This window comes from Equus quagga, chromosome 1 (genome assembly GCF_021613505.1).
Source record: "Equus quagga isolate Etosha38 chromosome 1, UCLA_HA_Equagga_1.0, whole genome shotgun sequence".
NCBI classification, from domain to species: Eukaryota; Metazoa; Chordata; class Mammalia; order Perissodactyla; family Equidae; genus Equus; species Equus quagga.
The window spans coordinates 29,600,939-29,627,798 of record NC_060267.1 but is presented as its reverse complement, the minus strand read 5'-3'; the positions used below and the strand labels follow the sequence as shown (position 1 = coordinate 29,627,798).

At 37.5% G+C, this 26,860-nt stretch overlaps 1 long non-coding RNA gene across 2 annotated transcripts in view; it reads right to left on the bottom strand.

Moving 5' to 3' along the window:
- Positions 1 to 540: 540 nt before the first annotated feature.
- Positions 541 to 26,860, bottom strand: part of LOC124251702 (uncharacterized) — a 74,966-nt gene continuing 48,646 nt past the window's right edge. The window contains exons 4-6 of one of the 2 annotated variants that reach the window (XR_006891841.1): positions 2,807 to 2,900; positions 1,198 to 1,304; positions 541 to 802 (exon numbers count right to left, since the gene is read on the bottom strand). This is a non-coding gene — a long non-coding RNA (uncharacterized LOC124251702). The remainder of the gene's footprint in view (positions 803 to 1,197; positions 1,305 to 2,806; positions 2,901 to 26,860) is intronic. The other variant, XR_006891842.1, reaches the window with a different exon arrangement.

Sequence of the window (26,860 nt, the reverse complement as noted above, 5' to 3'; positions counted from 1 at the left end):
CTTGCAAATTTTGTGAAAAATGAGCAAAAAACATTAACTTTTCCATGTTTGAATGTCTTTATCTGTAAAGTAGGAGACAATAATAATACCTAGTTTCTAGAGTTTCTGCAGAGAATTAAATGACAATACTTGTAAAGTTCTTAGAATGGTAACTGGAACATAAGTGTTCGGAGGTATTAGGTATGATCGCCATTTTTATTAACACGATTTAGACTTCCTATTGTTCTTAGCATAAAAACCCCAAACCTTTAACAAGGCTGGCAAAACCCTGCCTGATCTTCCCGTTTCTACCTTGCTGTGTTCACGATAAGACCATTCTTCCCTTCCCTTTCAAAATTTGGACCACAATTACGAATGTGCCACATGCTCATCCACCGAGAGCCTTAGCACATAAACTTCTCTCTCCTTGAAACGTTCTTCCTTGTCTTTCTGACTGGCCCTTCAGAGCTCAGCTCAGACACAAGTTCCCCAGGGAATCTTCTCAGACCAGCCCCCTCTTTACATAAACCACACACCCTGTACTTCTTAGCAGCACTTTATTAGTTATGATCCACTAGGTTATGTTACACGGCAAACAATCCCAAAATCTCAGTGGCTTAAAACTGCAAGGGTTTTCCCATTCTAATGACATGTCCCTCAAGGTGAGACTTTGTTCATCTTAGACACTCAATCATTCAGTCACCCAGGCTGATGGAGCACTCACGATCTTGAACGTTCAGTTGCCATGTTAGGGAGGAAAGCTCTTTAATTTCTCGCATTGGGCAACTAAAAGCTTATCCTGGATATGATGCATGTCACTTTTCTAAAAAATTGAGGTAAAATTCACATAAATAAAGTTAACCATTTTAAAGTGAACAATTCAATGGCATTTAGTATAATCACAATATTATCCCACCACAGGCCCTATCTAGTTCCAAAACATTTTCGTCACCTCAAAACAAAACCCTGTACCCATTAAGCAGTTGCTCTGCACTCCCTTCACCTCCCAGTCTTTGGTAACCCCCAATCTGCTTCCTGTGTCTATGGATTTACCTCTTCTGGATGTTTCATAGAAATGGAATCATGCAATACATGACATTTTGTGTGTGGCTTCTTTCACTTAGCATAATGTTTTCAAGGTTCAATCATATTGTAGCATGTAATAGTAGTACTTCATTCCTTTTTATGGCTGAGTAATATTCCATTGTATGTACATACCACAATTTTTTTCTTATTTATTCATCTTATTCTTCATCTTATTATTCATCATAGTGCTTCCATGAACATGAGTTTGCAAGTATTTATTTGAGTCTCTGTCTTCAATTCTGTTGGGTATATATGCGGAAATGAATTTCTGGGTCATATGGTAATTCTATGTTCAATTATTTGAAGAACTGCCAAACTGTTTTCCACAGTGGCTAAACTGTTTTACATTCCCACAAACAATGTATGAGAGAGGCAATTTCTCTACATCCTCACCAACACTTATTTTCTTATATTTTAAATTATAGCCATCCTAGTAGGTATGATGTGGTATCTCTCTGTGGTTTTGATTTGCATTTCCCTAATGACTAATGACGTTGAGCATCTTTCCCTGTGCTTGCTTGCCATTTGTATATTTTCTCAAGAGAAATGTCTGTTCAACTCCTTTGCTATTTTTAAATTGGGTTGTCTTTTTGTACCTGAGCTATAAGAGTTCTTTATATATTTTGGGAATAAGGCCTTTGCCAGATATAGGATTTGCAAATATTTTCTCTAACTCTATAGGTTGTTTTTTCACTGTCTTGATAATGTCTTTTGATGGACAAAAGTTTTTAATTTTGATGAAGTCCAATTTATTTATTTTTTCTTTTGTTGCTTGTACGTTTTGTATCACATCTAAGAATCCACTGCCAAATTTGAGGTCATGAAGCTTTACCCCTGTTTTCTTCTAAATTTTATGGTTTTAGCTCATATTTAGGTTACTAATTCATTTTAAGTTAATTTTGGAATATGGTATGAGGTAGGGGTCCAACTTCATTCTTTTGTAAATGGGTATCCAGTCATCCCAGCACCATTTGTTGAAGAGACTATTTTCCCATTGAATGGCCTTGGCACCCTTGTTGAACATCAATTGGCTATAAATGCATGGTTTGTTTCTGGATTCTCAATTCTATTCCATTGGTCTATATGTCTATCTTTATGCCAGTATCATACTGTTTTGATTACTATGGTTTTGTAGTAAGTTTTGAAATTGGGAAGCATGAGTCCTCAACTTTGTTCTTTCTGGATACTGTAGTAAGTCTTCAGGGCCTCTTGCAATTCTGTACGAATTTTAGGATTGGCTTTTCTGTATCTGCAAAAAAGGGACATGTGTCCCTTTTTTTCATAACTCATTGGCCAGAGTTATTAACTTGGTCCAACCCAACCCCAATTCAACCCTATGTGTCAGGAAGAAGAGGAGAATCATATATTACTGAGCAGCACTAATACTTAACATGAGCATTATTACAACTGTAAATTAACACTTAGTTTTATCATTCATTGTTTAACACCCATCACTCTTACTATAATATTTCCTAAAGGAGAGTAATTATATCTGGCTTCTTTACTACTTTATCTCCAGTATCTTGAACATAGTAGGTACTCAATCAACATTTATTGAATACATTATTCTTTCATTTAAGACATGGCATTGCCTCAAGTCCATGTGAAGATAATTTAGTCTCTGAGAATTGTTTCCTCATAGTCATTTTTGTAGGGATAATTCACAAACAAAACAGAAAATTTCTAGTCAACATTTATATACAAGCATTAACTAACATTTTTGTATAGTAGACATACCTACCAGACATATATATCAGAGCTGGCATGGAAATCAGTCTCTTGGAGTTGGGATGATATGAAGATGATAGGGGATGTTTCCCCATAAAAAAGTTCATCTGTAGTGAGAGAGAACATCACCAAATTACAGAGGAAAGCAAGTTAGAGAAATGGAAGGAAAAAGAAATAGAACGGATGTTTGCAAGAGCAATTGCAAACTGTAATACTGGTTGAGTTCTTAGATTATGAAGTATCTGAAGCTAGATCTACTCATGGAATTTCCAGTTAATAAACCAATACCTGTGCCCTCTTAATTAAACTAGCTTGACTTGTATTTCTGTCATTTTCCTGAAAGAATCCCAATAAATATAGATTCATATCACGTGTGGGAAGTTCTTTGAAATGGGCTTGAATGTATTTTAGCAACATACAAGTTAAATAAGACATTTGCATTCTGAAAAAGGTTTGTAATACTGAGCAAAACATAAGGGTTTATGTTTGTCCACAAATGTGGCTAATTACCAACGGGAACAAGGGAGATAATCTTGTAGAAGAATAAGTGTTTTACTGAGACAGTCTTTTGGAACAAACATCCTCTTATCTTACTTTCCAGATGTTCAAGAAGAAAAATTTAAATTATCTCTGGCATGCAGAAAACTTGGACAGCTTCAGAAGTTGGCCTTATCTCTTTATAAATGTTAGTGAAAATGCCTACAATATTGTTTTAAATTTCACAGTGGTTTTTACAACAATTTGCAGAGCACATAGTATAATCCATAGAGCTTAATCCATGTTAAATTAAGTATTTTAAAATGTTAAAATTCATTTTAAAATATTGAAAATTAATTTTGGGTCCTACTTAAAACCTATCTTTTCATTCCCTGGATCACTGGTTAAGGATTACCCTTTATAATCCAAATTATGTAAAGCATTTAACTTTCTTTTAACAAGTACATTTCTGACTAGCAGGACCTGATTCTTTCTCAGGTGAAAATTATTGAAACACGGTATATTTCTGTCAGAAGAAAATATGATTCTGATATGAAAGCCCCTTTTTTTCTGAAATCATCTTTTGACAATGGCTTACAGTTTTCGGTGTATAGGTCTTTCATTTCCTTGGTTAAATTTATTCCTAGATATTTTATACTTTTTGTTGTGATAATAAATGAGATTATTTTCTTAATTTCTCTTTCTGCTAGTTTGCTGTTAGTTTATTTTCTATAACAGATTTTTGTGTATTGATTTTATACCCTGCAATTCTACTGTATTTGTTTATTATTTCTAACAGTTTTTTGGTAGTCTTTAGGGTTTTCCAGATGTAAAATCATGTTATTCACAAATAGTGACAGTTTTATTTTTTTCCTTTCCAATTTGGATGCCTTTTATTTCTTTTTCTTGCGTAATTGCTCTGGCTAGCACTTCCAGTAATATGTTGAATTAGAGTAGCGAGAGTGGGCATCCTTGTTCCTGTTCCTGTTCCTGTTCTCAGAGGGATGGCTTACAGTTTTTTACCATTGAGTATGATGTTAGCTGTGGGTTTATCATATAAGGCCTTTATTATGTTGAGGTACGTTCCTTCTATACTCATTTTATTGAGAGTTTTTATCATAAATGGATGTTGAATCTTGTCAAATGCTTTTTCTGCATCTATCGAGATGATTGTATGATTTTTATCCCTTATTTTGTTAATGTGGTGTATCACCTTGATTGATTTACAGTTGTTGAATCATCCTTGCATCCTTGGAATAAATCCCACTTGATCATGGTGTATGATTCTTTTAACGTATTATATTTGATTTCCTAATATTTTGTTGAGGATTTTTGCATCTGTGTTCATCAGAAACACTGGACTGTAATTTTCTTTTTTTGTGTTGTCCTTGTCTGGTTTTGGTATCAGGGTAATGTTGGCCTCATAAAATGTGTTAGGATGCATTCCCTCCTCTTCAATTTTTTGGAAGGGTTTGAGAAGGGTAGGATTAAATCTCTTTGAATGTTTGGTAGAATTCACCAGGGAAGCCATCTGGTCCTGGACTTTGGTTTTTGGGGGAGATTTTTGATTACTGTTTCAATCTCCTTATTAGTGATCTGTCTATTCAGATTATCTCTTTTTTCATGGTTCCATCTTAGAAGGTTGTATGATTCTAAAAATTATCCATTTCTTCTAGATTTTCTAATTTGTTGGCAGATAGCTGTTTGCAGTAGTCTTTTGTAATCCTTTGTATTTCTGTGGTATTCATTGTAACTTCTCTTTTGTTACTGAGTTTATTTATTTGAGCCTTCTCTCTTATTTTCGTAGTGAGTCTAGCTAAAAGTTTGTCAATTTTATCTTTTCAAAGAACCAGCTCTTAGTTTCATTGATCTTTTCTATTGTCTTTTTAGTCTCTAATTCATTTATTTCTGCCCTGATTTTTATTATTTCCTTCCTTCTGCTGACTTTGAGCTCCATTTGTTCTTTTTCTGGTTCTTTTATGTGTGATGTCAGATTGTTTATTTGAGATTTTTCTTATTTCTTGAAGTAGCCCTGTATTGCTATAAACTTCCGTCTTAGTACTGTTCTTGCTGCATCCCATAGATTTTGGTATGTTGAATTTTCATTTTCATTTGTCTTCAGGTATTATTTTATTCCTCTTTTGATTTGTTCCTTGACCCAATAGTTGTTAGTAGCATGTTGTTTAGTCTCCACACATTTGTGACTTTTCCAGCTTTTTTACTGTAGTTGATTTCTCCTCTTCACCCTCCTCCTCCTCATGTAAGTTTTCTTTCTCTTGCTAGCACCTCCCCCATGTTTTCTTGCTCTCTTCCACCAGCTCTTGACATCAGATTTAAGATACCCCAATGGTGTATCTAGAGGTCTTCTGAGCACCCAGAAGGAAAGGATTCTATCTTCTCCTGGATATTGCATTGTAGGATATGAAGAGGAGGAGATTAAAATAGTCCACACTGTTAAACCTATGCATATTACCTACAATGCAGATTATGAAAACTCTTGGCTACTCAGCCCTTAGTAGATACCTGGCACATGGCTGATTTCTAACCATCTGAGAATCATGAATCTCTGCCTCCCTTCCCTTAACTCTCTACACTGCTTGTCCCTTAGTTCTTATTACTACCACTGCCATCCCTGAGCAAGCCCCCTGTCTCTACAAACCTCCTAACTCTTCAGATCTCCAGTGAGTCTTTCTCCAATTAACTCATGGAGGTGCTGCCTTTCAAGCTCCCCAGGAGACCCACAATCATTTTCCAAGGGCTGCGTGTGTGCAGGACTCTTTTAGGGTTGCTTGGATGGGACAGACCACATTACGTGATCACGTGGCCTTCAGTCTTCACCCCCTCCTCAACTGCCAACACCCACAGCTGCAAATTCATGTTCCAATTGAAATAAACATTAAGAGCAGCCTTGGAAATGAAAAATTCTGGTTGCAGGAAAGGTTTTGTCCACTGAGGGTATGTGTTCATGCTTCAGTGATTTTTAGTGGCAGCTGACTTCATCTCATTGTTTCCTTCTCCCAGCACCAGAATGGCACTCTAGTCACTACCTCTCTGGATGTTTAAAAAGGCCTATTTTCTTTTTCTTCGATAAGTGTTTACCGTTTGCATTCATGGAATAGTGCACACCCTGTGGGCAAAGACCATACTTTACATTTTTACTTCTTATGTCACCTTATAAGAACACAGCAGGCTATCATTCTCCCACATTTCCACCTTCAATTACATGAATCCTATTATTCTTAAACCAAAAGAGTCACCCTGTCACTTTAGGAGGGGACAGACACCTCAGTTTATTCAAATGATACTCAGATATTTACCCTTTTCTGACTCTTCTTTTTTCTAATCTCTTCTTGTTAAGTCAAAAACTGTGAAAGGTATGAGATTTTAAGCTGCTTGCAAGCTAACGAGTTACCCTGCCACAGGTTTTCATATACACACTGGCAGAAAACTGGAGACCTCTGTGTCAGAGACAAAGATGGTGTACTCACAGCAAAGGGAGCAGCCAAGGCAACATCATAGCTCTGGTTCCGAGTCCCAATCCTTGCAGGGTGACATGGGGGCCCAGATGATACCTACACACACTTTCAGAGTGCAATATAGGAGATGAAGTCCGAGTTTAGGAGACTCTGATCTTATATACTCTGCTGGTAAGTCTGCCCATCCTCCCTTCTAGAGAGAGACGTTATTTTGTTATCCTGGAATGTAAGTCAATGTTTCTGGGGAAAGATATCTGTAAATCTCTTGGAGGGAGTCACCATTTTGATCTTTACTTACCCAGGAATGCAAACACATTTGTTCCAGGGGGAGTCCTTGTCTCTATCTTTCCAGGGCCACCTGCTTGCACAAGGACAGATAGTCCAGAAGCACATGGGCTGAACACGTGGGAGAGAGCACTGCAGATTCATGGAAAATTACCTTTTTATAGTCCTTAAATTGTCTTGCCCTAAAGTTCTGTCTTTGAACATTCCACTGCACTTCCCTTTAAAAAATCTCATCCTTTCCAACGATTTTGATTGTGAAGGCTCCCCAGTCAAGTGCTGCTAATTTCCTCAATATCAAACCACTATGGGCAGCAAACTTAAAGTGTTCATTAGAATATTTTAGCAGAAAGCACAATGATAGATGGTGTTTCGGACGATAATCTCTAGCTAAATGAGGAGGTAGGAAAGTTCCAAATTTCTCACGATTTATTGTAAAGATGGCCTATTATATTGGATATTAAGAATTTGTATTAAATGTTAGCATTTGTGTAAAAACAGGAATAAAGAAAGATTCTATATGTAATTTCGTGTGTATGGATATCAATGTAAGCATAACAAAAACACCAATAACAGTTATCTATGGAAAGGCTATTGAGCAATTGATGGGTTGGTACAATAGTTTGGATTATCATGCAGTTAGTATTCACTCCCTTCTTCTACTGTGGATAGATTATATTTCTTGGGCTTGGCCACATGACTTGCGTTGGCCAATGGAATACTACCAGATGGACCTTAGCAGAGTCCTTAAATATGTTTGGCTTGGCTCTTGTAGTGCTACCATTTGTCTTAAGAAGACAGCCCAAAATGATTCAGGATATAGATAAGGGTAATCTTCATAATGTTAAATGGTTTCTTTGTGTCCATATCTTTCCATTTCCTTGTCTTGGACTCAAGATAACTGTAGTGATGAAACAAGAATGAAAAGGATATTCTTAAAGTGTCCTGGCAAAGTCTTCAAAATTCTGAGGATATTTCTTTTCCAGCATAAAATTCTGTACCCAACTGAATGATCAATCCAGTGTGAAGGTAGAACAAAGTCATTGTCGCTAATTGCCCCAGTTAGTGCTAGAGGATGAGTTTAAGACTATTTTTTTGTATTTAAAATGACGTTCATGACTTCACACTTGCTAGGATGGCTATAATTAAAAGAAAAGTGAAAAATAACAACTGTTGGTGAAAATGCAGAGAAATTGCTATGAGTCGCGGATGGGCATGTAAAATAGTACAGCCAATACAAAAAACAGTTTGGCAGTTCCTCAAAAAGCTAAATATAGAATTACCATATGACTCAGTAATTCCGCTAATAAGCATATACCCAAAGGAACTGAAAGCAGGGACTTAGCTAGATACTTGTAAGCAAGTATTCATTGCAGCATTATTGACATTAACCAAATGATGAAAACAACCCAAATGTCCATCAACAGATAAACGGATAAACAAAATATGGTATATACACATACAATGGAATATTATCAAACCATAAAAAAGAATGAAGTTCTGATACATGCTACAATATGGATGAAACTTGAAAACATTATGCTAAGTGAAATAAGCCAGACACAAAGAGATAAATTTTATATGATTCCACTTACATGAAATATCTAGATGGGCAAATTCCCAGAGAAAAAAGTAGATTAGAAGTTACCAGAAGCTAGAGGGAGAGGGATGGGGAGTTATTGCTTAATGGTTACAGAGTTTCTGTTTGAGGTGATGAAATAGTTACGGAAATAGATAGTGGTAATAGTGGTGCAACATTGTGAATGTAATTAACGCCTCTGAATTGCATACTTAAAAATGGTTAAAATGGCGGCAGGCCTGGTGGCATAGTGATTAAGTTTGTGCACTCCACTTTGGCAGCCCGGGGTTCACAGGTTTGGATACCAGGCGTGGACCTACACACTGCTCATCAAGCCATGCTATGGCAGGAGTTCTGCATACAAAATAGAGGAAGATTGGCACAGATGTTAGCTCAGGGACAAACTTCCTCACACACGCCAAAAAAGGTTAAAATGGCAAATTTTATGTTATAAATATTTTAACTATCATTTTTAAAAATGAATAATGTAATATTCCAAAAACCATTGAACTGTATACTTTAAATAGGTGAATTGTACAGTATATGAATTATATCTCAACAAAGCTGCTTAAAAAACAAAGGACATTCACAAACCAATATGACCTCAATAAAATAATTTTTTTACAAAAGGACATTCACAATTTCAACCTTGCTGACAAAGAGACAACTCTGCATGTGCTAGTAAGAACAGTTAGGATACAGGATAAGATCAAAATAGAATTATTTAGTAAGTACATGTAAGCTAGCCCATTTTGAAATCCAAAAACCAATCAAGAAAAAACAAAAGCAGAAATTGAAGATAGAGGATATTCCTCAGGTCAACCGTCAAGTCTTGCAAAAGACTACTCGAAAAAAACCTGTTAATCAGGCAAAACTTTACTTATTTATTATTATTATTTTTTTTAGGAAGATTGGCCCTGAGCTAACATCCGTGCCCATCTCCCTCTATTTTCTATGTGGGACACCTGCCACAGCATGGCTTGATAAGCAGTGGGTAGGTCTGCACCCGGGATCCAAACTGGCAAACCCTGGGCTGCTGAAGTGGAGTGCGCAAACTTGACTGCCGTGCCACCAGGCCGGCCCCCAAAGCTTTATTTATTAGCTAAAGAATTAGGTAAGGAAGAATACCGCTTTGATAGAGTCTCAGTAATGTTTCAGAAGAGTGAAGTCAAAGAAAGATATTTACAGGGTTGTGGAGTCTTGAGTTCAAGTGTTTCAGATGGGTCTTTAAAGAAGGGAAATTGGCTGGGATCGGACATCATAGTTTAGGTTTGGTGGACACAGTGAGGTGAGGGTCTTGAAACGAGTCATGGTATGTAAATTATTACTTGATAAAATTTTTCCCAGGTGGGCCATCTGTTGTCCTAAGAGAAGAGCTGTTTGCCTTGATGAACAAATTGCCTACCTACATAAAATTAGCTTTGCAAAAATTCCCCAGATGAATGGTGAAGTTATTTACTGATTATCATCATATCTTTCCGGGGAAGAATTTCCTGAGACAAATATTTCAGTTCTCTGTCCCAATAGTTAAGCTATGTTGATGCAGGTGGTCTCAATTATCACTCAAGAAGAGAGGACAATCCTAACAGAGAGAGGCCTCAGCACTCAAGTTACCCTGTTATTTTCTTAGTCTAAATCAGTGATTGGCAAACTATGACCTGTGAACCAAATCTGAACCCCTGCCTGTTTTTGTACAGCCCACAAGTTAACAGTGGTTTTTAAATTTTTAAATAGCTGGAAAAAAACTCAAAGGAGAATAATACTCTGTGACACATGAAAACTATAAGAAAATCAAATTTTGATGTCCATAAATAAAGATTTTTTGGGGTATGGCCACACTCATTCATTTACATATTGTCTATGGCTGCAATCATGCTACAAGGATGGAGCTAAGTAGTTGCAACAGAGACTGTAATGGGCTGCCAAGCCTAAAATATTTACTGTCTGGCTCTTCATAGAAAAAGCTTGCTGACCCCTTCTCCAGATGGGAGAACAGGAAGCATATTACCGAAGAGTGGACAAGCTATTTGAGAACAAAAGGAGGAGAGAAATGTACAGGGTGAAAAGTAGGAAGAAAAAGAGTGAAAGAAATTCTTCTATGTCTGGTTGGGTAACTAAATCAAAGGCAAGTGGACCAAAGATATTCTACTCATATATGAGCACAAAGCTGAAAGTAGACACCTTATAGAAAAAAGTTTTTTCGAATACAAGGGTTAACACAGCAAATTAAAACCAAGTCTTGAATGTCTTTAAATTCAAAACACAAGGCACCTACTTTTCAGTCATTGTCTGCATTGTCAGGCAAAAACATACAAATAGGAACATTTGTTTTAACTGGAGAAGGAGGAGAATCAATGGGATTATTCTCCAATTTACTATTTATTGCACATATGCACATACTTGCACAAACTCACATTCACCAAAAAACATACTCCCTCCCCAAATTAAAACAACAACAACAACAAAATAATCCCTCAAGCCACATGTGCACTTTGTATTTAAGCAAATAAACAAAGCTCCTGGGAGTGAGTGCAAAATGTAAAGTTAATTGAAGGAAAACTGATGACTAAACAGCATTATTAGTATACAAAATATTCCTGCTACATAAGTATTAATAGATGACATTCTCTGCTTCTCTTCAACTTTGGAACCACGGAGCTGATTTGTTAGATCTACTCCATCTGAGCTCCAAGAACCAGAGGAGACTTTACTGTCATTCTTGGATGTCACACATCAAAAATTCCAAGGGCATCTAGACTTTTAGACAGAACATACAAACAGACAACAGCTAGACTACACATAAAAATAGAATTCCGATCCACAGTCTACAGCAACCAGCCCAGGAAATTAACCCATCACCTACAATATAGCTCAGGAAGTCAACCTACTATCTACAAATCAGACTTGTAGGAAGTCAGACCACTATCTCTAGAAAACAGTCCAGGAAGTGAAACAATAACTCCTGTAATAATCAGCCCAAAATGTCTAGGACTTGATCAATATCTGATAGCTTTCCTAGGTTTTCCAACTTAGGACCAAGTAGAGAAAGCCAAATATGCACCCCTAACCAATCACGTAGCATGCTCCACTTCTAGTTAGTCCACCTACAGCTCCCCCATGCCAATATCTCCAGTCAGGACACACCCGAAGCCTTCTTTTTTTCCCACTAGAAAGCTTTCCCACTCCTCTGTCTGCCTTTGAGTTTCTACCAAACACAAGTGATGGTGGCTGAGTTGATATAGCGAGCTCAGATTAAATAGCCTTTGCTTGTTCTCATTCGGGTAGTCTTTGTTTACTTCCACAAGGCCATTATTATCTTCATCACCAGTGTCTTCTATTCAAGTCTTTGCTAGTCAACACTTGCCGTGGGAATGACTGTTTGGCCAGCCTCCTAGAACGTTAACTTTGTCAGCGCCCAGCTGTCTTCATATTCCAGGGAGCATTTCTGAGACCACTTTGGCCTTTGCATGATGAGTCATTACAAAGGCGTCAGAGAGGAAAGCCTGGGTCCTGAGATTCTCCCTTCGCTTTTAATTAGGTTTATCTCCTCCACTCCAGTAATATTACTTATAGCTATTTTTAAAAAGAAAACTCTGGGGCTGATAATGTGGCACAGCAGTTAAATTCATGTGCTCTGCTTCAGTGGCCCAGGGATTCGCCAGTTCAGATCCCGGGTGCAGACATGGCACTGCTCATCAGGCCATGCTCAGACAGCGTCCCACATAGCACAACCTGAGGGACCACAACTAGAATATATAACTGTGTACTGGGGGGCTTTGGGGAGAAGAAGAAGAAGAAAAAATAAAAGGAAGAGATTGGCAACAGATGTTCACTCAGGAGCCAATCTTTAAAAAATAAAAAAAAAAGAAAAAGAAAACCTTGAAGCTTTTTGTCGTGAGTTGTTATTGTTCTACACACCACCTTGTTTCTGCAGGGTAAAGTGTGTCCTGTCTCCATTCCAGATCTGAGCTTGAAATCTGGCTACATTTTCTTTTCTTTCTTTCTTTTCTCTTTTTTTTGAGGAAGATCAGCCCTGAGCTGACATCTGCTGCCAATCCTCCTCTTTTTGCTGGGGAAGATTGGCCCTGAGCTAACATCTTTGCCCATCTTCCTCTACTTTATATGTGGGACGCCTACCACAGCATAGCTTGCCAAGTGTTGCCATGTCTGCACCTGGGATCTGAACTGGCGAACCCTGGGCCACTGAAGCAGAACATGCGCACTTAACCACTACACTACTGCTGGCCCACCTTTTCCTGATTCATGTTGCTGGTCAATCTGAAGCGGAAACCTCTTTCAACACCAGCAGGTGACAACAGCAAAATGGTTACTCTGCTGAAGATAGAAAAAGGAGGCAGCTAGTTTTAAGAAAACAAGCTTCCAGAGCCTCAATTTCTTATTTATTTATTTATTTTTATTGAGGTCACTTTGGTTGAAAGCCTCAACTTCCATATATACTTTTTCTTAAACTAGATCTGCCTGAGAACTTGGCTGGAGTCAAGGCATCATGCTGGTGCTTGGATGTTATTCAGGTCCTACCTTTCAAGCTCCCCTTTGCATCTGCTCTCCTCCCACTTTTATGAAAATACCATTGTGTATTGCTTGGGGGAGAGAAAGGCTCCAGGACCCTGGGAAGGATGCACTTCCAAACACAGTGTCGACTATTGAGGAAGTTGATACCAGCCCTGATATCAGTTTCCCTACATTAAACCCATCACATATGGGGTTAAAATCAAAGCACTCATTCCCTCCTTACTCCCTGGCTTCCTGGCTCCAGAATCCACTATTCTCCATGGAGACAGACATGGCCAAGGACAAGCACCTGGATTCATTATCTCCTCCCCACAAAGAGATATAGGCGGGTGGGAAAGCTATTGACCAGCAAGGTCACGGGCTCTGTCCTCTCTGCAAGTAGTCTCAAGGCCAAAGACAGGCTGGTCAGAAAGCTCTGACCAGCAAGGCCATAAGCTCCCCCTCCCCTACCTAAAACCCCAAATAAAAGCCCTTCCTTTTAGCTTTTCAGGGAGTTTGGGATTTCAGCATTAGCTGCCCTCTCTCCTTGCTCAGTGCTGTGCAGTAATAAAGTCCTACTTTCTTCCACTACCCCCGGTGTCAGACATTGGCTTGCTGCGCAATGGGTGAGCAAACTCACTTCAGGTTCGATATCAAAGTGAATGACTCAGATGATAGAGGAACACATCCTTTGCAAGTCAGATGTATCCAATTTCTTTGCTCTCAACAAAATTGAAGGAAGATCTAAAGAAGTCAACAGCCAAAATTGCATTAAAAATCAACATTTGATGATTGATAACTATGTAATTTGGGGCATGTATCTCAAAAAGAGTTCAAATAATTGAATGATATCACTATAACAAAACCTTTTCCATTCTCATCCATTTATTTATGTTACTAGGTGTCAAATAAAACCAAGTCCAGACTTAGGTAAGCAGAGACTTTTTTCGAAAAGACTCTTGTGATAGGGGAGGAAGATATTGCAAGAGAGACCATGCCACATAGTAAACAAGGTCAGAAGGAACAATGTCGGGGAATGGGATTGGCAGATGTCACACTGAGCAGGGGGCACAGTTGGACAGCCAACTCTGGAAGGGCCATCAAGGAAGTTGTTCCATGTTCCAGTGCTTGTTTAAGCTCAGGTACACCAAAGTTCAGGCCCCTGGGGGAAGGAGGGAAGCTAACTAAAATTTGGTGAAATCAGATTGGTGGCATTTTCTTCAGATTAGTTGTGCAAACAGTTCAGCTAAACATTTATGAAAGGTAGAATGGGGATTGGAGGGTCTGTGTCTGGCTTTGTCATAGGTAAACAAGGGGGTCATCCATAAGTCTTATCTACTTCATTGGGGAAGAGTGGCTTTTGGCAGTAAGCCATTTCCTGGAACACAAAAGAGTGGGGGGATTTTTTTTAACTATGCCGTTTTCTAAGACAGGGCTCAGGTAAAGTTCAACATTACCAAAAGTTCACACAGAATTGACGCTGAACTCAAAGCCATTTTCTTCTTCTTCTTTTTTTTTTTTTGCTGATGAAGATTTGCCCTGAGCTGACACCTGTTGCCAATCTTCCTTTTTGAATGAAGAAGATTCACCCTGAGCTAACATCTGTGCCAACCTTCCTTTATTTTGTATGTGGGTTGCTACTACAGCATGGCTGCTGACAAGTGGTGTATGTCCACGCCCAGGAACTGAACCCAAGCCACCGAAACAGAGCATGCTGAACTTAACCACTAGGCCATGGAGCTGGCCCCAGCCATTTTCCTAATAAGTCATAATTATTCATAGATACCTGAACTAAAAAACCAAAGAGCACCCTTCTCACTAAGATATGTATTTCCTATAAAATTTTACTTCCATTTTGGAGTGACCACCAGCTCATTTATTGGTTAGTGTTAGGTTCAGGACCAATAGAAAGACTCCCTAAATATAATGTATTCCCATGCTATAGATGCAACTGCTCCATTCTGCAGTATCCATAATTAAATTGTTGGCATCTGATGGTTTTAGCTAAGGATCCAAGATGGCAAGGATTCCTTAGGCAGCTGCTGGTATTTTCTCAATAAAACAGCCCAGTTTCTTCATACTGTAATGCTGGACTTCTGTGATAACTTGCAAACTCCCATTGGGACCTTGGATAGTTTGATTAGTGAGGGATCTCAGTGGGGTGGCAACACAAATAACTATAGTGTCCTCCCATGTCCCCAGCTGGGCATTAGGGAAGCTGTGAGGATCAGCCTTTGTTTCAAACACTGGTCTCAGAGTTCTTGGCTCTTCCTTTTCCTTCTCTCTCTGAGTGGTCTCTTCTCCAACAATGCTGTAAGCAGCAACCATGAGATGATATTTTTAGCCTGTCCTCCTCAGCTGCTTCTCTTTGTCAACACTAGGAGGTGTCATTTAATCAGTTCTTAGTGAATCAGATCAATGCTTTTTAAATGCTACTGATCAGATCCATTCTTGGATGGGACTCTAAAATGTTAGCCATATCAAACAACATGATGAGTTGGCAACTTTTCAGTCATCCAATTTCTCTTTTTATCCTTTTATTACCCTTTGACTAAGACTTCCCTGTTTTTCTCTCCCCTTAGCCCTTGGAAACCACTATTCCATTCCGTGTTTCCACGAGTTTGACTATTTAGATTCCTCACATAAGTCCGGTCATGTAGTATTTGTCCTTCTGTGTCTGGCTTATTTTACTTCACATAATGTCCTCCAGGTTCATCCATGTTGTTGCAAATGGCAGAGTTTCCCTCTTTTTTAAGGCTGAATACTATTTCAGTGTATGTATATACCACATTTTCTTTATCCATCAGTCAATGGATATTTAGGTTTCCTCCATGTCTTGACTATTGTGAATAACACTGCAGTGAACATGGAGTGTAGATATTTCTTTGAGATCCTGATTTCAATTCCTTTGGATATATATCCAGAAGTGAGATTGCTGGATCCTATGATAGTTCTATTTTTAGTTTTTGGAGGAAACTCCATGCTGTTTTCCATAATGGCTGTACCAATTTACACTTCCACTGACAGTGTACAAGGGTTCCAATTTCTCTACATCCTCTCCAAAATTTATCTTTTTTCTTTTTTTTTGGGGAAGATTAGCCCTGAGCTAACATCTGCTGCCAATCCTCCTCTTTTTGCTCAGGAAGATTGGCCCTGAGCTAACATCCATGCCCATCTTCCTCTACTTTATATGTGGGACACCTACCACAGCATGGCTTGCCAAGCAGTGCCATGTCTGCACCCGGGATCCGAACTGGCGAACCCGGGGCTGCCAAAGCGGAACAGGCAAACTTAACCGCTGAGCCACCCGGTCGGCCCTGAGTTTTGTTTTGTTTGATAAAGCCATTCTAACAATTATGAGATGATATCTCATTGTGATTTTGATTTGCATTTCCCTAAGGATTAATGATGAGAGCACATTTTTGTATATCTGTTGGCTATTTGTACGTCTCCTTTGGAGAATTGTCTATTCAATTCCTTTGCCTATTTTTAAAAATTAGGTTATCTTTTATTTTAAATTGTAAGAGTTTATTTATATTTTGGACATTCACCCTTTATCAGATATATAGTTTGAAAATATTTTCTCCCATTCTGTAGATTTCCTTTTCATTTTGTTGATTGTTTCCTTTGCTGTGCAGAAGCCTTTTACTTTGACATAATCAAAATTCTTTATTCCCGGGCCTGGCCCCGGGGCCGAGTGGTTAAGTTCGCGTGCTCTGTTTCAGCGGCCCAGGGTTTCACCGGTTCGAATCCTGAGCACGGATATGGCACCCCTTGTCAGGCCACGCTGAGGCGGCGTCCCACATGCCACAACTAGAAGCACGCACATCTAAAAAAACACACAACTATGTTCTGGGGGACTTTGGGGGAAAAAGGAAAAACAAAATCTTTATAAAACAAAATTCTTTATTCCCTTCTGTTTTCTTATTGCATGAGTTTTGCCAAATGGAGTTAGGGATCTTCACATCAATTGCCACTTCCAGTACAAATCTGGATTGATGGAAGGGTTAACAAAATGTAATGTGTTTCCACACCAGTTTACTTATTTTATTCAAAGCATGTAGGACAGGTAAATTCAGCATGCAAGCAAGCATCACTCTTAGCAAAAGTGATGGCCTTGCTATATCCCAGACACAACTTCCAAGACCTCCCATTTCATGGGTCATGCTCAGTTACAAGAGATGAAGGTAAAGCAGGGTGGACCACCTTGGTTTTGGGAAGCTATTCCACTTTCTGCTCCTCAATTTTTCATACCCTACTGGTCATACTGTTCCTCAGGGTGTTTGTAACTTACTAACATTCTTTGGGCCAGCTGAATCATATCAGTGAAAGGTCATAAAAGAAATAATCTGGCCAACCAGATACATCTCATGCAGAAAAAGCACAATCTGCACCCCATTCCACATTTATCTTAACATTCCAGGAATTAATGTTGCAAGAAAGTAAATTCAAGGTCAGTTTCCCAGTGTCCCTTGGCCTGGAACAAGAGTTTCAATTCACTGAAAAATTTTTTCTTGCAATGTTTAATAGTTATTTCTTAAAAAGCATAATCTATTTGCTTTCTTTGATCAATGATTTACTACTCATAACTCTAGTTATAATTTAATTCAGAAGAAAATTTAACACTTAGAACTTTAAGACATAGGAAATAATAAGCTTAAAATAATTTCAATGTATATACATATTTTTGCTCAGAGAAATATGACAGAATGACGAACAAAATACTCTTAAACATATATTACATATATAATATATGTAAATATATCTAACATATATTATTAGAATAAAATTTTGTGGGGAAAAGGAATGGAAATATGTGTTCAAGGAGAAAAGAGAAATTATACAAAATGTATGCCTATTGAAGAAGAGTTTCTTTTTTTTGACTTTTGATCAATATGGTGTTTATCAAAATCATATATTAGATAACATCAGATACATTTTAAAAAGTGATACACATTTTCATTGAGAAAGATCAAGATTTACACTATGTCCCAAATTATGTTTTTTGAAACAGGTTAGAAGTAGATGAGGAAGTATGTACATTTTCAACATTATTTTAGGCACATATAAGAAAAAGTAAGAAGTTTCTCAAGTTAAAATTAATCATCTTGGAGCAGTGGGGAGAAGGGAAAGGATGGGATGGCTGAATTATGCACACACTATTTAACTATCTGAGGGGTTTTTGGTAGTCTTTCAATCTAGCGAGAGCCCTTTTGTCCAATCTTTGACTGTAGGACATGCACATTTTCTCTAATTATTTTACAGGCTAATATTGTGTGTTGAACATCGTGTCACTTTTTTTAAAAAGAAAACATACAGTCAATGAGGTAGATGAGATCGTCATTCTCAGTTCTTTGTACCCTCCCTGTATTTGAATTTTACCTTTACACCCTTTGCTATATGACTTTGCAATTCCTCCAACTAAAGATGGATTGTATTTCCCGCAAGTTACTTTGGCTAATAAAATGTGAGTTGAAGGGACAGTGTGACAGCTTTTGCTCCAAGAGACAATGCTATCCCAATATGTTCCTGTGATCTCTTGCAAGAAGGACATACCCCCAGGTAGCTGCTGGTCCCAAGAGACTGAGGAAACATGTAAAACAGACCTGAACCCAAGTAGAAGGGCAGAGCCAAACCCAGACAAACTCCAGCCTAAAGCAAAGTGGCTCCAGCCCATGCGAAGACCCATGAGCTTGCGATAAGTCTTTGAGTTTTAGGGAGGTGTGTCACGCAGCATTAATGTGGCAATAACTGACTAATACAATGGAGTTTAAATATCTTTTCTTTAACATGTGTCTGTATGTGTGTGTACACACAGATGCATATCTGTGTGTCTAGGTATTTTGATCCAGCACTTCTTGATTGGTGCATTAGAGTGACAGTCAAGCATCTTTTGTAATTTATGAGTTTTTGAGAATAAAAAAAGGGAGACTTGAAAAGGGGATGAATTGATAGATACCACCTTAATCAAGTGATCAAAGTTAACATCACCAGTAATAAGACATACTAATTAATATAGTCCCTTATATAATGCACCAAGAAGAGCATGATATAGCTTTTGTGGTGTTCTTGCCAGAAATGCATAACCTCAATCTAATTATGAGAAGATGTCAGACACACCAAACTGAGTGACTTTCTACAAAATAACTGATCAGTATTCCTCAAAAGTATAACAGTCATGAAAGACAAAGAAAGACTGAGGAAACATCACTGATGAATGACTAAGAAGACATGACAGCTAAACGAAATGCAGGATCCTGGATTGGGTCCTGGATCAAAGAAGACATTAGTGGGAAAACTGGTGATATTCGAATAAGAGCTGTAGAATAGTTCATAGTATTCTATGCAATGGGGAGCAGAGTTTTCTACCCCAAAAGGTATCTCTTTGGCTTCATTATTTTTAAGAACAAAAGACTCCAGAAGAAACTTTGGCCTTCTGCCCAACTGCCTAAAAGGATTTAAGATGGAAGGCCTGTTCCAGGAAGGAGCTATCATCGTAGGTAACTCTAGTATAATATGAACTAGGTGTGGTAGACAGGCAGGAACCTAGCAAGGCTCACGATCAAAGTCCTCTCCATGTTCCATTGTCTCTGCAAGGCCTGGTTTGTTTACCAAACATTGGCTTTTCCATCTGCATGTGAATTGCCTTCCTCCTCTTTGAAGTCCCAAACCACTAACCCCAACATCTTCTTTTGTCTTTAGCCGAAGATGGTGGTGGTTTTGGCCATTTTGGTGAGTTACTCAGGTTTCCTGGGTTTCTCTCATGTATGCATGTTTTTAAACTTGTTTGCTTTTCTCCTGTTATTCTGTCTCACATCTATTTAATTCTAAGATGAGCCAGAAGAACCTAGAAGGGTAGAGGAAAATGTCTTCCTCCTTTACAGTATCAATGTTAATTTCCTGCATTTGATAATTATGCTATAGTTATATAAGATGTTAACATTAGAGGAAGCTGGGTGAAAGATATATGGGAACTTTGTACTATTTTTGCAACTTTAGCATGTCTAAAATTATTTCAAAATAAAAAGTTTGTAAAAAAATCATGAATGAGGCCAACTATGTTTAGAGTGACACATTTTTAGAAAAAAATTAGCATAATCTTTGCCAGATCTCATAACAATTAAATCAGAATTTCTGAGGTGAAATTAGGCATCAGTATTTTTAAAAGCTCCATTGGTGATTCCAGTGTGCAGCTGAGTTTAGGAACCAGTGATATTGAAAATAACAATCAAAGGAACACTAATACCACCCACCACCCAGTTTGAGAAATACTCAGTTTTGAGAAATAGCCAGTGGGCACCTTCTTGAAACCATCCAATCTTGCCTGAAAGTATTTCCATCCTGGTTTTGATCTTCCTCATTCTCTTGATTGTCTTCATAGTTTAACCAAATATGCATGCATCCTTAAAACATATAGTTTTATTTTTACATTTTTAACTTAAGTGGAATCATACTACACATGTTTGCTGACAGCCTGCTTTTTTCGCTCAATATTGTGTCTATGAAATGTATAGATTTTTAGCTGATGTAACTATTGTTTATTTTCTCTACTGTCAGTATTTTATTATATTCTCTCAGACTTTATTTGTCCATTCTACTTGAGGATATATGGACAATTTTCAGCATTTTGCTATTATCAACCATCCAGCTATGAATATTTTTGTATTCCTTCTCATGCCCGATACAAGTGTTTCTCCAGGTACACAGCCAGGAAGTGGAATTGCTGAGTCATAGGGCACATCCATTTCAGCTTTTCCAGATAGTGCCAAATTGGTTTCAAAATTGAACACACCACTTAGACTCCCGTCAGCCGTGTATAAGATTGCCTCTTGCTCTTCATCCTTGGCAGTACTTACTTTCTTTTTTTGGCAATATGGTAGGTATAAAATTATATCTCCTTATGGTTTTAATTTACCTTTCCCAGATTACCAGTGAGTTTGTGCTTATTTTCATTTTTTTATTGTTTGTTCATTTGTGAAATGTCTGTATAAGCCTTTGAAGATGATCAGGATATGGCACCGCAAAATATGCCACTTTGGCATAAGGATTATTTTGAGCTAAAGGCAATAAAAAATCAACAAATTCAGAAACCGTTCTCTGCCTTCCCCTTTACTGCCTAAAAGTATGGCATAAATTTCCCTTGTGAAGGTGTCCCCCTTCTCCTGTACCAGGAAGAGGAGAGTAGCTCATCAGCGGAGATGGAGAGCCAGCACCAAAAAGGTTTTGCATAAACAAACCTTACTGAAATAACCCTTATCTTCCATTAGTTTCCCCCGCGTATTTTCTAATCACTTCCCCACAATTTATTGTCCCTCGAAATCCAAACATCCCCAATACCTTCCCCCCATTTTCCTTATAAGTTGTTCGGTATTTCTTACTTACTTGTAAAAGTTATTTACATTTTCTGGATTCTGATCCTTCTAATCCTTTGTCAGGATTATATATGTGTGCCAAATCTCTTCCCATCTGAAGCTTGTGTCTTCACTTTCATTATGGGGTCTTTTGGTGAACAGAGTTTTTCATTTCAGTGTAATGAAATTTATCAGTCTTTTCCTTTATATTATTTCTGTCTTTTTCTTATTTTAAATGGTGCAATATTAAAATTTGAAGCTAGATAGGGATGCCATCCATAACTATAATTTTTACTATCTTAAATCTTCTGGTAAATTCACTCAGATTAAAAAAAGTGAAATAACTGGCATACATATTAAAAAAGAAAAGATAAATGATCCCTTTTGGCTGATTATTAGATTATGCCTGGAAATCCCAAAGACTTTAGTAAAAAGGAAAAAAGCTACTGGGATCAATCAAAGCAATGATATGGTAGTTGCATTCAAGATAAATATATCAAAGGTATAAAAATCAATATGTTTTCATAATTCCAGAAGTAATCATCCAGAAATTGAAATGGGAAAATAGTCTAGTCACAATAGTTGACAAAGACTGTAAAATACTTAGGAATGCATTTAGTAATAAGTAGCGTTAGTTGAGCATGTGCGTTGTGTCAGGGACTGTTCCAGATGCACAGCAGGTGCCGGAGCCCAGGATTCAAACATAGACAGTCTGGCTCCAGCATCACGCTCGCAGCTCCCTTACTTCCTCCTCATCCCGCTACCACAATCTCATTCTCCCTGCTCATTTCCACCCTTTCCCATTCATTCCCTGTAACAAAGCTGTTTAGGTTCCAGCTTATCTTTCCTGTATTTATTTTGCCCATAGAGCCTGTGTATGTGTGTTTTCTTATATATCCTTCTTTCTTACATTAAGTGAAGCATACTATAGATATTCTTTTGGACTTTTTCCCACTTAACTACATGTTCTGGAAATCACTTCATATTGGTTTGTAGAGATCTTCCTTATTCTTTGGTAAAGTTGCATAGTCCTCCCTTGTGTGGATGTGCCACAGTTGGTTCAACTAATCTCCTATTTATGGACATTTAGATTGCTGCAATATTTCGGGTTTTTTTTTTTTTTGAGTAAGATTAGCCCTGAGCTAACACCTGCCACCAATCCTCTTTTTGCTGAGGAAGACTGGTCCTGAGCTAACATCAGTGCCCATCTTCCTCTACTTTAGATGTGGGACGCCTGCCACAGCATGGCTTGTTAAGCGGTGTGTAGGTCACACCTGGGATCTGAATGGGCAAACCCCGGGCCGCCAAAGTGGAATGTACAAACTTTACCACTGTGCCACTGGGCCTGCCCCAATATTCTGTAATTACAATCAAACCTGCAATAACCTTGTGGATATGTATTTTTATATTGCTGGAGGTGTATCTCCAGGGTAAATTCCTAGAAATGGGATTGCTGGGTTGAAAGATAAGTGCATCTGTAGTTTTGTTAGGTGTTACCAAATTGCCGTCCAGAAGGGTCCTACCAAATTGCATTCCCATCACTAATGTAGGAAACCGTGTACTTCCTATGGCCTCAGCAACAGAATGTATTGTCAGAATGTTTCTAAATTTTTGCAAGTCTAAATTTTGCCAGGTGAGAAATGGTATCTCAGTGTGATTTTAATCTGCATTTCTCCAATAATGAGTGAGTTTGACATTTTTTCCTATGTTTGAGTCCCATTTTTCTATCTTTTTTTTGATTTGTGTGACTTGTCCATGTCTTTTTCCTATTTTCCTATTGAGTTTTTGGTCTTTTTTCCTTTAATTTTTGAGGGTTCTTTGCGTGTTAAGGATATAAGCCCCTTGTCTACAGTATATGTTGTGAACATTTTCCCTCAACTTGTCAATTGTCTTTTGACTTTGTTCATGGTGTTTTTTTGTCATCACATTTAAACATTTTCATGTAGTCAAATTTATCAGTCTTTCTTTTTTTTTTAGTCTACAACATTATATAAATTTCAGGCATACATCATTATACTTTGATTTCTGTGTAGACTACCTCATGTTCACCACCCAAAGACTAATTATAACCCATCACTGCACACATGTGCACTTTAACTCCCGTGTCCCTCTTCCCACCCCACCTTTCCCTCTAGAAATCACTGATATAATCTCTATATCTATGAGTTTGTTTGTTATTGTTGTTTTTTATCTTCCACATATGAGTGAAATCATATGGTATTTGGCTTTCTCCATCTGACTTATTTCGCTTAGCCTGCTACCTTCAAGGTCTATCCATGTTGTCACAAATGGCAAGATTTCATCTTTCTTTATAGCTGAGTAGTATTCCATTATATATGTATGCCACATCACCTTTATCCATCCATCTGTTGGTGGGCATCCTTGGGTTGTTTCCAAGTCTTGGCTATCGTGAATAATGCTGTGATGAACATAGGGGTGGAAAATATCTTTTTCAATTAGTATTTTCATATTCTTTGGAAAAATACCCAGAAGTGGAATAGCTAGATCATATGGTAGTTCTAGTCTTAATTTTTTGAGGAATCTCCACACTGTTTTCCACAGTAGCTATATCAGTTTAAGTTCCCACTAGCAGAGTATGAGAGTTCCTTTTTCTCCATGTCCTCTCCAACACTTGTTACTTCTTGTCTCATTAATTATAGCCATTCTGATGGGCGTGAGGTGATATCTGATTGTAGTTTTGATTTGCATTTCCCTAATAATTAGTGATGTTGAACATCTTTTCATACGCCTGTTGGCCATCTGTTTATCTTCTTTGGAAAAGCGTCTGTTCAGATCCTCGCCCATTTTTTCATTAGGTTTTTTTTGTTGTTGAATAGTATGAGTTCTTTATATATTCTGGATATTAACCTCTTATCAGACATATGATTTGCAAAAATCTTTTCCCAATTGTTAGGCTGTGTTTTCATCTTGTTGATGGTTTCCTTTGCTGTGCAGAAGCTTTTTAGTTTGACGTGGTCCCATTTGCTTATTTTTTCTTTTGTTTCCCTTGCCGAGTAGCCATGATATACGAAAAGAGACTGCTAAGACTGATGTTAAAGAGCATACTGCCTACGTTTTCTTTTCGGAGTTTTATGGTATCAGGTCTTACATTCAAGTCTTTAATCCATTTTGAGTTAATTTTTGTGTATAGCGTAAGATAATGGTCTACTTTCATTCTTTCACATGTGGTTGTCTGGTTTTCCCAACACTATTTATTGAAGAGACTTTCCTTTCTCCATTTTATGTTCTTGGCTCCCTTGTTGAAAATTAGCTGTCCATAGATGTGTGGGTTTATTTCTGGACTCTGGACTCTGTTCCGTTGATCTGTGTGTTTGTTTTTGTGCCAGTACCATGCTGTTTTGATTACTATAGCTTTGTAGTATATTTTGGAATCAGCGAGTGTGGTACCTCCAGGTTTTTCTTTTTTCTCACGATTGCTATTCAGGGTTTTTTGTTGTGCCATATGTATTTTAGGATTCTTTGTTCTATTTCTGTGAAAAATGTTGTTGGAACTTTGATAGGGATTGCATTGAATCTATAGATTGCTTTAGGATGTTTGGACACTTTTAACTATGTTAATTCTTCCAAAACATGAGCATGGAAAATTTTCCCATTCCTTTGTGTCTTCTCAGATTTCTTTCAAAAACATTTTTTAGTTTTCAGTGTACAAATCTTTCACCTCTTTGGTTCAATTTATTCCTAGGTATTTTATTCTTTTTGTTCATTCTGGTAAATGGGATTGTATTTTTGGTTTCTCTTTCTGTTACTACATTGTTAGTGTATAGAAATGCAACTGATTTTTGTATGTGGATTTTGTACCCAGCAACTTTACTGTATTCGTTTATTATTTCTAATAGTTTTTTGGTGGATTCTTTGGGGTTTTCTATGTATAAAAATATGTCATCTGCAAATAGTGACAATTTTACTTCTTCCTTTCCAATTTTTGTCCCTTTTATTTATTTTCTTGACTAATTGCTCTGGCTAGGACTTTCAATACTATGTTAAACAAGAGTGGTGAAAGTGGGCATCCTTGTCTTGTTCCTAATCTTAGAGGGATGGCTTTCAGTTTTTCACAGTTGAGTATGATGTTGGCTGTTGGTTTGTCATAAATGGCCTTTATTGTGTTGAGGTATTTTCCTTCTATACCCATTTTATTCAGAGTTTTTATCATAAAGGGATGCTATATCTTATTGAATGCTTTCTCTGCATCTTTTGAGATGGTCATGTGATTTTAAAATCTTTTCTTTTCTTACCTCTTAATTTTGAGTTAGAGTTAGAAAGCCATTACCTACACTGAAGTTAAAGAGGAATCTACTCACATTTGTTTCTAGTACTTGAATGGTTTCATTTTTTTTACATCTAGATCCCTAATCCATTTGAATTTATTATTTTTCCAAGTGGCTACCCAGTTGTCCCAGAACCATTTATTTAAAAGTCTTCTACTTCATTGATTTGAGATGCCACCTTTGTCAGATACCTATTGATGTTTGATGAAGAGAGTTTCTTACTTTTAATGGCTAAGCTCTTGTAGAATATTACCTTAAAATATTTTTAGAATTTAAAAACATTTCTCTCTCTTTCTTTTTTCCTCAGAGTGAAGAGCCCCAAAGCAGCTTTAGGGAGGGAAAAAGTTCACAGTGGAACCCCAGACTGGTTTTAACTGTAGACATCAAGGGCTGAAGAGCGGCAGTTGCAAAGAGTTGTCTTGGGACTGTGCCAGGATGCTTTTAGTGTTATTTTTATCTCTATGAAAGCAATGCATGGGCTTAATTTTATACATCAAATGTGAAGCATGAACAGTAAAAAATATAAGTCCTTGGTCCTTCCCTTCCCCAGCCTTGATCTCCAACTAGAGTTTAAGCCTTCAGAGGGGAGACTAGAACTAATTAACTAGTTTAGCAAGGTTGCAGGATAACAGATCATCACACAAAAATTAATTGTGTTTCTGTATACTTCCAGTAACAATCCAGAAATGAAATTAAGAAAACAATTCCATTTACAATAGCATCAAAAGAATACAATGTTAGGAATAAAATTAATAAGAGAAATGTAAAACTTATACTCTGAAAACTACAAAAAATTATTGAAAGAAATTGAAGAAAACCTAAAGAAAGGGAAAAACATCCCATGTCCATGGATTGGAAGATATAATATTGTTGAGATGACAATACTCCCCAAGTTGATCTATAAATTTAATCAGACTCCCAGCTGATTTCTTTGAAGAAATTGACAAGCTGATTCTAAAATTGATATGGAATTGCAAAGACCTAGAATAGCTAGAACAATCTTGGAAAGAAGAATAAAGCTGGAAGACTCACATTTTCTGATTTCAAAACTTAATACAAAGCTGTAGTACTGGCTTAAGGATACACATATAGATCAACTGAATA